Below are 13,841 nucleotides of genomic sequence, written 5' to 3'. Positions count from 1 at the left end.
TAAATGGTGTGACTCAGTTGTTAGTCTATACAGATGATGTAGACTTATTAGGGAATGATATAAATACAATTAAGATTAAAAAAAATGCTCCCCTGTGATTAGCACCACGCCATGAAGGCATATAGGGGGTGTGGGGGTAACGCCACACACTTTCTTGATCCAGTCGTGAGTGGGGGTGATGTGATCAGCATCACGCCCCTGGCTGCCTTTACCCCCCATGGTTTCCCCCAGGTACCCATGTTATTTGATGCTGGGTATTAAGAATAATGCTAAAATATTTTTCAAAACTGCTAAAGAGATAGGTTTGGAAGTTAACAAAGAGAAAACTAAATATATGCTTACTGGCCAAAACCAAGTGTTAGGTAATAATCAAAATCTAATTATTGATAACTACTCGTTTGAACCAGTTTCCAAATTCAAATACTTAGGAGTAATATTAACAACTGAAAATTATATTAAAGAGGAAATAAAAAGTAGGCTTAATTCAGGAAATGAATGTTACTTCTCTCTTCATAAACTTTTGTCTTCTCGTTTAATATCTAAGAAACTAAAAGTTAAAATATACAAAACAGTAATTTTGCCTGTAGTATTATATGGGTGTGAAACTTGGTCCCTTACATTGAAAGAGGAACATAAATTGAGAGTATTTGAAAATAAAATCCTTAGGAAAATATATTTGGACCTAAAAGGGATGAGGAGACAGGTGAGTGGAGAAGGTTACATAATTTAGAACTACATAATTTGTATTCATGTCCAGATATTATTAGAATGATTAAATCAAGAATACTTAGGTGGGCAGGCCATGTGGCACGAATGGGAGAAGAAAGAGGAGTTTACAGGATTCTTGTTGGGAAACCTGATGGTAAGAGACCTGTAGGAAGGCCAAGACGAAGATGGAGGGACAACGTTGAGATAGACCTAGAGGAAATTGGTAGGGATGGAAAAGAGTATATAGATCTTGCTCAAGATAGGGACAGATGGAAGGCCTGTGTTGCTACAGACATGAACCTTCGGGTTTAGGAAGGCTAGAGAGTTAGTTAGTTTGGATTACGATCAGATAGTTTGGTCTCAGCTAGTCTTACTAAATTTAAAGTATTGATTAGTGTTATAATCAAGCTTTAGTAAGTACTAAACAATATAATAATATGTAAAAGATGTATTTATATCATGAGTGAAGTGACATATTTGATAGTTTTGATAATTGAACAGCCAACTTTTTTTATACTGCATAATAGTAGCAGAGACTACTAAGTATCATTCTGTATCGATCGAATGTAAAAAAAAAACAGTGTAGAGACTGTGTTAATTGGTTAAACATGAAATACAAGTATGTCCAGCTGAATGAAATTAATGAATGAATGAAGAACTGTGAAGTGTACATATTCAATTTTGGCCAATTACTTCAAAACTTAAATCTACCGAAGAACTCTGTGTTTATATTGAATATGGTCTGATTTTCAAACAACACATTTTATATACAGTAAACTATAGCTACTTATAGATCATTAGGTATAAGGAATTCTGGAAATTTTGCAAATATACATTTTATTGCAGCTCTAAATACCAACATGGTATGAAGTAAACTCATTTTTGGGGGGAGGGAGAAAGAGAGAAAATTGAGTGTTTTTTTTGTTTCCTTTATTACTTTTTCCTTATCAGAAGGAAGGAGGGAGAAGAAAGAAATTATTTAAGAGAAAAAAAAAACTCTTTTTTCGTGTGCTTGTTTCCTTCTCTCTTTTTACTTTTTTCTTTCGAGAGAGAGAGAGAGGCATTAAAAAAAGAGAGAAACACAGTAGAAAGGGAAAGGGAGCGAATAGAGGAAGATGCATCCATTGTTTGCTCTCCAATGTACAGATCATACTCGAACAGTGTAGAAAGAATACAGAAAAGGTTTCTAAGGTATCTGTTTCATATCATATCATATATAATATTTCTCCTCTAATAATCTGTTGAAAATATTTGGGGTGATGTGATTGTCATACATTCTGCTAGAAACTACACTGGAGGACATTCACCACCTGTTTCATTTGTTGGTTTTATTATCAGGCCTGTAGCTAGAATTGATCTCGGGGGGGGGGGGGGGGGCTCACAGGTTATGGGGGGGCTTTGTAAACCAAGTCCATATATCTGAAGTTTAACTGTGTTAAATGAAGGTAAATTATGCTTGTGTGTGCATGGGGACGGGGTTATTAAGTTAATATAAAATTTAGAAATATCACACAAATAGCACATTTTTTCTATAGGTATCTTCTAAAACATCTCTTGAAACGTTAATTGACTTACTACTTTTGATACAGATATTTATATAATTTAAAAAATGCACAATATTCAATCATAGTGCCTACCGTACATTCCACCCCCAGCAGAAAGAATAAAACTCACCTTCATTCCCAAAACGTGGGAACTGTTGACCTTTGATGCAGATATGGAAGGAATGTGGATGATGGCATCAAAGTCACAGATTTCTGTCTAAAAGGGAGGCCGCAACAGGGGCAGCAAATGTACGAATAAAGAAGCTTCCTTCTGAAAGATCTTTCTAAAGTCTAGAGAATCTTCTAAATAGGTTGCCGCTACTTATACTTCAAATGTAATAGCTGGTGTTCTTGTTCTGTGAATTTATCCTTCACCAATTTGTGAGCAAAATGATATCTGTGTCTACATTTTCACTCTTCACTGAAAATAATTATACAAATTGTTTCACCTAATGTCAAAGGTGCTGACGACAGTGCCAGGGGGGGCTGAGCTCCCCCTGCCTGGCTACGGACCTGCTATGTATGAACTTTCTAAACTGTAGACAACCTTCTAAATAATTTCCACTACTTGGACGTCAGTTCATAAACAAGATGAAGGAATGTGATAGCTGCTCTGCATTCTGTGAATTTGTACTCTCATCAAGACATGAGCACATAATATCAGCTGTAGACTATGTAGTGACAAAAGAAAATATAGACCTACATTGTCACTTGTCACTACAAATAAATTATACAATAGTTTTACCTGTCTGGTGGCCTGACGACAATGCCAGGGAGAGCTCAGGCCCCTGCCTGGCTACGGGCCTGGTTATTATGACTATTTAAAAGTGAACCATATATGTAACATTAGCGTAAAATGCTACAAAAAATCATCTACGACTTTCATTCTAGGAATCTGTCCTACCACAGTTTTTTTAAAGAAATTACTATGATAGACAATGACTATATATCGTGGGAAGTTCATCACACTTGATGAAGCAAGCCTACCTCCATGGTGTAGTGATTAGCATAGCATGCTACGATGCCAGGGGTACCGGGTTCAAATCCTGGCCTGGGAATGGGTTTTTTTTGTGAGTCTCTCTCCATCAATTTCATCAGATAATCACTCAAAAGTTGCAGAAAAGCAAAATCAGTCAATTAATGTATGAGGCATCGCAGATGTGGAGTGATTTTACAATACCGGGAATTTCTACATTTTGTTTGAAATTCGGCATACTCACTAATTTTGGCTGCCTAATCACGAATCTGCAGTTAAAATTTGGCGCTCACATGTGGAAATAGCAAAATAATCTAAATTAAATTCTTATTTCTACACCCTCGATTCCGAGCTCCGCCCCTGGGGTAATTGACCTACCGCCCCCGACTGCTAACGTGGCCCCGCCTTCCCTCCGGCTTTCTCTATAGAGTCCCTGTTAAAGGCATTTTAGAAATTGGCCGGATTCACCTGCCCCCAAATAAGCACCAAATTTATACGCGAGCATCAAATTTTAAGTGCAGATTCGTGATTACGAGGTCCAAATTAGTAAGTATCCCAAATTTCAAACAAATTGGATAAATTCCCTTTATTGTTAAATTATACCTTTGATTTGATTGATTGAGTTGGTGTTTTAAGTCCACTTCATGCACAATAAGAGTAATCGGGGACTGGACCTACAGATTAAAGTGGGATCCGAACCACTATGTGCCTCCACCAGGTATCGAACCCGGTAACCTTTGATTAGAAGGTGACTGCGCTACCACTGTGCCATCGGGGAGGCTACAGATGAAGAAGAAAGAGATGACAACAACATAATCCTAGGTGAGAACTTCCCTTTTGTCACAGTAGGGGAAATAGAAGTATACACACACTCTGTAACGATGGATGATGATCAGCAGTCAGCTGACGACCAATTGCTGAAGAAGACATACAGTCAACTGATGACTCTGCAAGTATCTGTAATGCTTCATCCATTGGTTGATTGATTTGGTCTATTTTACTTCGCTTTTCTGCCACTTTTTGCTAATAACGAAGATAAGTGATGAAAATATGAAACTGATGAAGGAACACTCACATAGAAAACACATGCCCAGGCCAGGATTCGAATAAGGAACCCCTGATATCATACCCAATTGGGCCCAAGTTCCTTTTGTTTTATTGCGATTTCATCATGCTTTCTGCAATTTTTACATGGTTTGATTTCGATGTATGTCTGTTAACACATACTGCGGAGTTTTAGCGATTACTTAAGATTTTGTTCAACATATGCTTTCATGATTAGGTTAGGTAGGTTAGGTTTGGTTCCCGTAGCATTAAAATAAAGTCCCTAAATGCATTCTACTAAGGTTCTGATTTACTTCTACATTCATTCCAATGGTAACAGTTTCATACATCGGAGACATATTTCTTCAATTTTACACAAGAAACTACTTACGGAAATGAGTTTCTCCAAGATTTACAATGTTCGTAGAGGTATTTTCTTTCATCATGGAATATATATGACCAGGAAATCATGCATTTTTCAAGAGAAATATCTCACCGACACACAATTGCCATTGCTTTCATGTCCTTGCCCTATGACAACCGGATGCTGCGTACGTTTGATGACGTAAGCCCCAGTCAGTGTTTCAACCCCCCCCTTTTTCTTTACTATGCTTGTCTAACGTAACCAAACCTAACCTAACCTTATCAGAAATGGTTCGTGGGGCTATCCATGTTTGGTTTGTGGGGCTATCCGTCAGCTACCCGTGCATAATGTATAATTTCCACCGGTGGCGAACACGATAGTAGGTATTTTTCGGTGAAGAAGGTTGAAACACTGTATACCCACAACGTGAGTCAAGATGTGCCCGCCATATTGTGTATTCCGGTAGCAAAAAAAGGAATTATAAAAAGCACTCAGAATGTGAAAAATTGAGTTTGTTTTCGTGTAAAAAGCATAATGGCACCTTGAACTATGTTCTGCAATACACAATTGGTAAGTACGAACCATGCGAAACACAAAATATGCGATTTTAATGTGTTTCCGACCTATGAAACTGGTACCCATTCCAACGCTTCTACGATATTTACTGTAGCTTGTCGACGGAGAATATTTTGTCCATGACAAGTGTGTGCGGTAATTTTAAAGTTGATTTTTTCAACATAAATAACTTTTTCGAGTCCAAATAGTGCTCATTACATTAAGGAAGGTTCAAATTTCGTGTGACAATGATTTCCAAAATTCTACGATAATTAGTCTTTGTGCTAGGAGAAATCATAAAACAATCAGGAACTACATGAGATGACCGGACCTCTCTACGATTTTCTTCATATTTGGCACTCACTAATTGAGGCCTCCTAATCACGAATCTAAAGTTAAAATTTGTCGGAAACGTCTAGAAATTGCAAAATAAGCAAAAATAAGGCGTTCGTTTTCGGAATGGAAACTGTCGATTTTCGCGAAATTTTTTGTTTCACAACCAAATATATATATATATTCCTGATACTACCACGACACCAAATTTTAACTATGTTTGCCTAACCTAACCAAACTAACCACGTGCCAATGGTTCACAATTATTTTCAATTTCTAGATCCGGATACTACCACGACACCAAATTTTAACTATGTTTGCCTAACCTAAACAAAACTAATCTAACCACGCACCAATAGTTCGTGAGGCTAGCATCAATAGTTCGCAATTTCTAGACGTGACCGACAAATTTTAACTTCAGATTCGTGATTAGGAGGCCTCAATTAGTGAGTATGTCAAATATGAAGAAAATCGGAGAGGGGTCCGGTCATCTCAAGTCATACCAACAATCAGAACTGTTACCATTTTGGGGGCTTCCCATGGATGGTTTTTGGGGCTAACGTCAATGCGGTGAATAATCTCAACTTACAAACATGAATTAATGGTGAAATAACTTGACCGATTTACTTGTATGACCTATCACAAGTCTACAGAAACTCAATTACGTAAGTACTTTCTCCTGTAAATTTGAAGAAATCAGTTTCCCGGCTTTGAAAATTTTAATGAAAAGAAAATGTCAATTAAGTGCCACATAAATGTATTAATATTCCTTTCAACCTCAAATAATACGATTGTATATATCAGGGACAATAAAAACATTCCCACATGAGGCGAAGGAATTTTTTGTTATTTAAACCTCATTACGCTAATGTTGTACATATGCAGCGCCCAAATTTTCTGAGTCACCCTGCATATTGAAATAAAATTACATTGTAAATGTGTCTAACACTAATCTCATATAAAGTTGAAGTAATTTCATCGAGGTAAAAATTTGCGGAAAAAAATGCGTTAAAGTGAAATGTATCTACATTGGACAACAGTCCTCCTAAGTCCCTTTCTTGCTTAAGTATAATCGCATGAAAACTGCAACTTTCAAAACATTAATACATTACACCTTTCAAAAAAGAAACAGTGTACTTGAACATGACGTACATGTCATTTATGCAACTTCGAATACCATTCATATCTTAACGTGTGAACTATGAACTTTGTGTTAGTTAACCAAGATCTTCGTGATAACTACTGGAACCTCCCACTTCGCTGATTTCACGTAATCAATAAAAGTGAATCACATCAATATAGAGAAAAACTTTTACTGGCATAATACATGTAATTACCTGGTTCTAAATCAGCCCTAGTGGGTACCAATGTACTCTCAAGACCACATCCTACGACTGTCGATATTTCTCCAATCTAGGAAAACACTCTATCATCAACGAAACAAAAAATTAAGTGCTATGATAAACAAGTTTACACAAAATCACAGACAATCTCAATCTCAGTTCAACTGAGCCAACGCAACTTGCAATATAGTAGATTCCGATTTCTCTTAACAGATGGCATTACTTGTCAACTTGATACTTCTATTCAAGGTACCTTTATAAGGTATGCCATTCCCGAGGTTCCGAGATTTATTCCCATGATGCTGTGCGCGCTATGACGTCATTAAGCGGACAGAATGGAATTTACTTCGTTAGCGTTTACGGAAGCTTGCCATAAATGTATTGATTTTTATGTGTACGCACCTTTTCTTGAAGTGCCCGTATAATGAGTACAAATCATCTTGTCTGTTCTGTTGCCACGTGCAAAAATAATGGAAGGAAATCGTCTGGAATAAAATACCATTGCTTCCCAAAAAATAAGTTGCTGCAGCAGGAATGGGTGAATCGTTGCAAACGAAGAGAGAAGTTTAACGTTAACAATTCACGTGTATGTTCAGTTCACTTTTTACCTGAAGATTACAAAAGAGACCTGAAAAATGAATTATTAGGGTTGCCTTTGAAAAAAGAACTTCGAGCCGAAGCAGTTCCAAATCAGCACGTTCCTAATTGGCACGGAATGCCAAGCACATCACAAGAATCTGTAAGTAATGCATTTCTATAAATCAAATCAATGTAAAGTTAAGTTTAGATTGTGTAATGGTTCTTTGCCCTTACCCGTGTGAGATAGGTCAAGAATGGTCATTACAATTTTATTGTTACATACTTAGTGTTGGTCTTAATACTGGGTTGGAAATGTTATGTTTAACAGCCTTATTATTATCCACGCTTTTAAAATGCCTTAGACAGCAGCAACTTACGAGTTGCACAATTAACTTTTCATAAATTATTCAAATTAAAGAGGTTCAATTTGTTTCTCCAAACTTCAGACTTATTTCCACATTACTCCAAACGCCCTCCACATCATCACATGTGTAACTTCTAAAAACCACTACACGATCAAAACTCAGTTTCTGGTTATTTATTTACTAAATATTGAGAGTAATATAGACCCTTTCAGCTTTGAAGCTCAAACATCACCGAGAAATAAATACTTTGATTATCCCGTGGATAGCCAACACTAATTTTAATTTACACTTGTATTCACATTGTGCTCGTTTGTAGACAAATTTGTATTATACAATTAGTTGAGAAAATTTAATATACGACTTATAAAACAGACGTTTTGCCCTTGCACATCCTTTGAACATTCTCGTCAAACATTGAGGTTGTAGATAATAGCTAAAGAAGCGAATCATTGTAATGCATACGTATCAAAACGAATAAAGTTCTATCAATGATATTTTAATTATAATATTATAACACAATATATTGTCATGGGAAGGCGAACAAGCACCAAAAACGTAAAGAGTCAGTCACATTACAATATATATTTATCATAGCATAAATAAATATATAATTTAAAGACACCATACAAAATCTAATACTTTGTGTTTCTGGATTGAATTGAATTTATTTTATATAAGCTCAAATGAGCCACAGTGGTCCAGTCGGTTAGGCGTCTGACTGCCACGCTGAAGACCCGGTTTTTCCATCTTTATACCGAAGTTCCAGAGTTCAAGTTCCAGCGTGGGCATGAGTGTTCTTTGTGAGTGTCTCTTCATCAATTTAATATAATCACCACTTATCCTCATCGTTAGCCAAAATGGAAGGAAAGAGATGCTAAATAACAAAAACACAATTACAAAATCATCCTAATCGCAATCAACTTGGAGAATCTGAAGAGTAACGTAAAATAGCTAACATACAAATACATACCATCTGTATGAAAGTGTTAATAAACTACAGAGTGGGTGAAAAATAACTCATAATTAGAAATATTTAATAACCATAATATTAATTGATCGATTTTAATGGAACCAGTTATACGTCGCACAGTAGAATGGCACAACTTTACAAGTGCTAGAAGTTCACATAGGCACAATTGTTAAAATTCCACATGTGCCAGAACATGCCGAATGCAATTCTCCAACTGATCCAAAGTCTTTGGCTTTGTTTTATAAACTTCTTCCTTCGCCCACTTCAACACTTAAAAGTCACGTAGGGTGAGGTCAGGGCTTCTTGCTGGCCATTCATGTGGACCGCGACAACCCAGCCAACGTCCCGGTAATTTGATGTCGAGTCAGTCACGAACAGTGCGTGCAAAATACGAAAGGGCACCACCTTGCATGACTATGACTTCATTTAAGTTTTAATAGAGAGTTATTTCTCACCCACCATGAACTTAGCAATTATTGTGATACTTACAATATTGTCTTTTTTTAGGTTGAAGCAAGAAGACAGCGCCTTCAATCAAGAGAGATAAGAATCAGGGCAATGTCGAAGCTAAAGGGACTCTCACCAATTAAACTAAAATGCAGTCAAATGACTAATACTCAACCTATCATAAAGTTACAGGAAGTTACTGAAGCTCGTGAGGAAATTAACAAATTAAGATCTGAAATCGAACGTTTAAAGAAGATTAATTCAGCGAAAGACACGGCGTTAAAGAAATACGATGCAGCTTTAAAGAAAGCAAAATATTTAGGTTCTGTGAAGAATGCACGGAAAGTGCTATTGACAAAGACTTATAAGAACAAGGTAGTGAATAAGGAAGTATACAAAATATTGTCCAGGTGTTTTACAAAAGGGCAGGTTAAGTGCTTGTTAAGTGAAGGGAAACGAGTGAGGTGGAATTCAGAAGACATTGCAAATGCATTAGCTTTGAGGGCTCTCTCAACAAAATCATATTCATTTTTGAGAAAACGTAACGTTCCACTTCCTGGACGTTCAACTCTTCAAAAGTGGACTAAATCATTTAAATGCAGACCTGGAGTTTTAAATGAAGTATTATGTTTATTGAAAGCTAAAACAAGTGATTTTAGCGACATGGAACGCCTTACTGTACTTTCGTTTGACGAAATGAATATTGACTGTCGCATCTGCTACGATTCGTGTGATGATAAAATATTAGGACCACATAATAATGTCCAAGTAGTCATGCTTAGAGGTTTGTGCGTTCAGTGGAAGCAACCTGTGTATTATGATTTTGATATAACCATGACAAGTAAATTGCTTCAAAATATTATCGAAGAATGTGAGAAATCAGGATTGAAAATTGTAGCAGTCACGTGTGATATGGGGGGAAAGAATGCCAAGGTGGCGAAGGAATTGTGTATTGATACATCGAAAACTTTTTTTTCGAACCCTGTTGACTCTAACAGGAAGGTGTGGTTTTTCTACGACGTCCCCCATCTTCTAAAGCTTTTGCGAAACCATTTTTTAGACGAGGAATTTATTTTACCCAGTGGTACAGTAATAAAGAGAAGTCTCATAGAAGAACTTCTGGAACGCCAGGCATCAGAACTGACAGTAACTCATCACATAACAGATGCTCACATAAATGTGAAAGGTCGTGCCCGTCAAAATGTAAAAATGGCTGCAAGATTATTATCTCGCCACACAGCATGCGCCATACAACATGTGTTACACAAAGACCGTGAAGCAAAGTTCTTCCAACTAGTAAATGATGCCTTCGACGTATTAAATTCTAGACGTCCTTACGACAACAAAACGCCATTGCGTAGTGGTTACGGTCTTAATATCCAAAGTCAAGAAAATACCATAAAGAGGTTTGCAGAAATTTGCTCACAATTGCGTGTCGGAAAGAGAAGTAGCATACTTCCATTTCAAAAAGGTTTCCTAATATCAATAAAATCTGTGATTGGTTTATTCGAAGAAGTCAAAGCATTCAACGTACCATATATTCTTACCTCCCATCTGAACCAGGACTGTTTAGAAAATTTGTTTTCACGAATCCGAGGTCTTGGCATTTTTCATAATTGCCCGTCACCTTTCGAGGTGCGCAATAGAATTCGGTTGCTCATTATGACAGGAAATGCTTACGACATTCCCCTCTCTACAAGTGCTCCAGTTTCTGCTTCTGAAAAACGCCAGGAATGTGCAGAAACTACCGAAGATCAAGAAGAAAACTTAAAAGATTTTATAACTAATGAACTTTTTATAGGAATTGTTGATGAGAAAAATGTAACATCTTTTCAGAACACGTCACAGGTTACAGTAGATCTAGACTTACTTTCACATGAGACCTTACATGCAGACTCGACAACTTTACAATGTGATCAAGACGTTAATTTGGATGCATTGCGTTATCTTGGTGGATATATCGCACACAAGTGTCGCCATATCAACAAACATTTGGGAAAGCCAGGCACAACATTTCCAATTCCTGACGAAAGTTCCAGTGACAGTGATTGGATAGCCATTATATCTCGTGGAGGGCTTACAGTTCCATCAGATCAATGGATGGACACCATAAAACAGTTTGAGATTGCATTTGCACTTTTCCACGGAGAAAGATATGCAAATGCTCCCAGCGTTATGACTTCGTTGTGCAAGATATTAAAGGAAAAATTCCAGGATATTCACGAGAAAGTTATATCAGAATATGTCCGGACAAGAACTTTCATTAGAATTAGACATTTAAATAAGTCTCTCCAAACAGATGCAATAAATAGGTCAGCAGCAAAGAAAAGCCGGCAGTGGACTACATCGACAAGAAATCACGCAAAATAATGTATGATGAAATAAAAACTATGCATTGTTTTGGAATAAATGTATTCTCCTATCGCGTATTTCATCTCTTGTTATCAAATTAAATTAACAGTTTTGGTCAGGCACGTATTTAAACATTTATTTCGGGGAGGGCGAACCAAGTGTCTCAGAAATAATAATAATAATATAAACGCTTAAATTAAAATAATTATATTATTATTATATTAAATTAAAATAATATTAATTAATAAATATTAAATTAATATTGTAGGTAAAAATCGGTGTAAGAATAGAGATATAAAAGCATGTATTCATTATCTAGCCTACGTGTAATTAAGATCGCTAAATTTGTATAAAAGCAAATGCCCTGGCCAGGAAATCAGGTTCGAATCCCGGCCTGGGTATGGATGTTTGTGAATGTCCATTCATAAATTTCATCATCACGACTCGTCCCCATCTTCGCAATTAGCCAAAAGTTGCAGAAAAGTGAAGTAAAATAAACCAAATAAAAAAAATAGATTTAATATTTCATATTTGTGTTGATTGATTGAATTCGCGTTTTAAGTCCGCTTTTTGCACAGAAAGGCTAATTGGGACTGGACCTACAGTTTAAAGTTGGATCCGAACCACTATGTGCCTACACCGGGTATCGAACCCGGGACCCCCTTGACTACAAGGCGACGGCGCTACCACTAGGCCATCGGGGAGGCCATATTTGTGTTGCTTCACAAGACTTATTTTCTAATTGCGCACTGTATTATTAGTAAAACACATTTTATGTGTGTGTTGGATATGGTATGAGATTTAATTAGGAAAAGCGATGGATAATGTAATATTTATACAAAGTAAATTAATGTATTATGTTCTTACAACAAATGTAACTATTGCAGAATAGGAAGCCAGTGCCAAAATTCCTTTTTTTTTTAATTCCTCGCAGTAGTAAATATTGTTACAAATAAAATTTAAAAATTTAGATCCTCAACTCAGGTGGATAAGAGACCAAATTATAATTCTCAGCTTGCATTTACCTCCGATTATTAGAAGTATCATTCGACCGAAAAGCAATCTCTGACTGTTGGCTGGTAAATGCAACGTGCCTAAAATACAGGAAAACGTAACAGCATAATCGTTCCATTATTTTTTTTTTTGTATTTGTATTACTTTTGTTTTATTTCAAGTATAATTTACCTCTTGGCTAATCGCAAAGATGAAAATGAATGGTGAGTAGATGAAATGGATGAAGGGATGATCACAAATCCATGTGGATCACAAACAGCACAGAGTAATACACAGATTGTTGGTTGTTGATTGTTGGATTGTTGTTGATCCCTTCGGCCCTCGACCCGAACTAGCACTACACTGAGGCTCCGGAATATCCGCTGTCGTCAATGTCTTCAGCTTTGGACCCCAACTGGAACTAATAGTAGACTTCGTTACTTTACGGTATTTAGTCCATTTCATCTTAGAATCACTAGATCTTACAGTATGAATGAACTGTCACACTTACCTTTGAATTCTCATTAACAGATTCTGTTGTACAGATCAACTTGGAAATTGAAGCCACGTATTTTAACCTCATTATATTCTAGAATGTTCCGCAGATAAAACGATTCGTTAATGTTACCAGTATTTCGACTCCTTCTCTTATTCATGAACTTTCCCTCTCGCGCTTTCCAGAGATTAAAAAATTACCATGAATCGCCCTACGTGTGGCGCTACGTTTGCAGCTTCCAAATGCTGACAAGTCTTTACATAGTGCAGCGACAACACCGAAAGCTCAAAAAAAGTTTTAATGCAATATTATCAACAACAGGGTTATAGAACAGTCTCCGTATTGCCTTGGTAAGTATTTCTCTCCTTATATCATCGGCACACTATTCAAGAAAACAAAAACCTAATTTTATGTAGTGTAAACTGAAAAAAATTAAGGTGGACTCCAGCCCCCTGATCCCACCTTGGGTGCGCGCTATTAACAATAACAGGGTTATAGAACATTCTGTGTCTTGCCTCGATAATTATTTCTCTCAAATTATCATCACATTATTTAAGAAGCCATGAACCTAATTTTATGTAGCGTAATTTCCTGAAGGGGGTGCTGGAGACCCCTGATTCCCACCTTGGATACGTGCTTGACTCGATAATTATTCCTCTCCTTAAATTATCGTCACATTATTTTATTTCCGACCACAAGAAACCAAATACCTCATTTTATCTATTGTAAACAGAAAACTTTTTGGGGGGTTCGAGCCCCCTAAGCTCCCCCT

At 36.7% G+C, this 13,841-nt stretch overlaps 1 protein-coding gene across 2 annotated transcripts in view; it reads right to left on the bottom strand.

The window, feature by feature from the left end:
- The window catches only part of Hyccin (PI4KA lipid kinase complex subunit hyccin), a 60,630-nt gene extending 53,578 nt beyond the window's left edge, over positions 1-7,052 (bottom strand). For both annotated transcript variants that reach the window (XM_083129256.1, XM_083129249.1), the window contains exon 1: positions 6,862-7,052. The gene's annotated coding sequence lies outside the window, so the exon portion shown is untranslated. The remainder of the gene's footprint in view (positions 1-6,861) is intronic.
- Between the last annotated feature and the right edge of the window lie 6,789 nt (positions 7,053-13,841).

The sequence above is a fragment of the Lepisma saccharinum genome, chromosome 1 (assembly GCF_977018435.1).
Source record: "Lepisma saccharinum chromosome 1, izLepSacc3.1, whole genome shotgun sequence".
Lineage (NCBI taxonomy): Eukaryota > Metazoa > Arthropoda > Insecta > Zygentoma > Lepismatidae > Lepisma > Lepisma saccharinum.
This window is presented reverse-complemented; position numbering and strand designations above follow the sequence as displayed.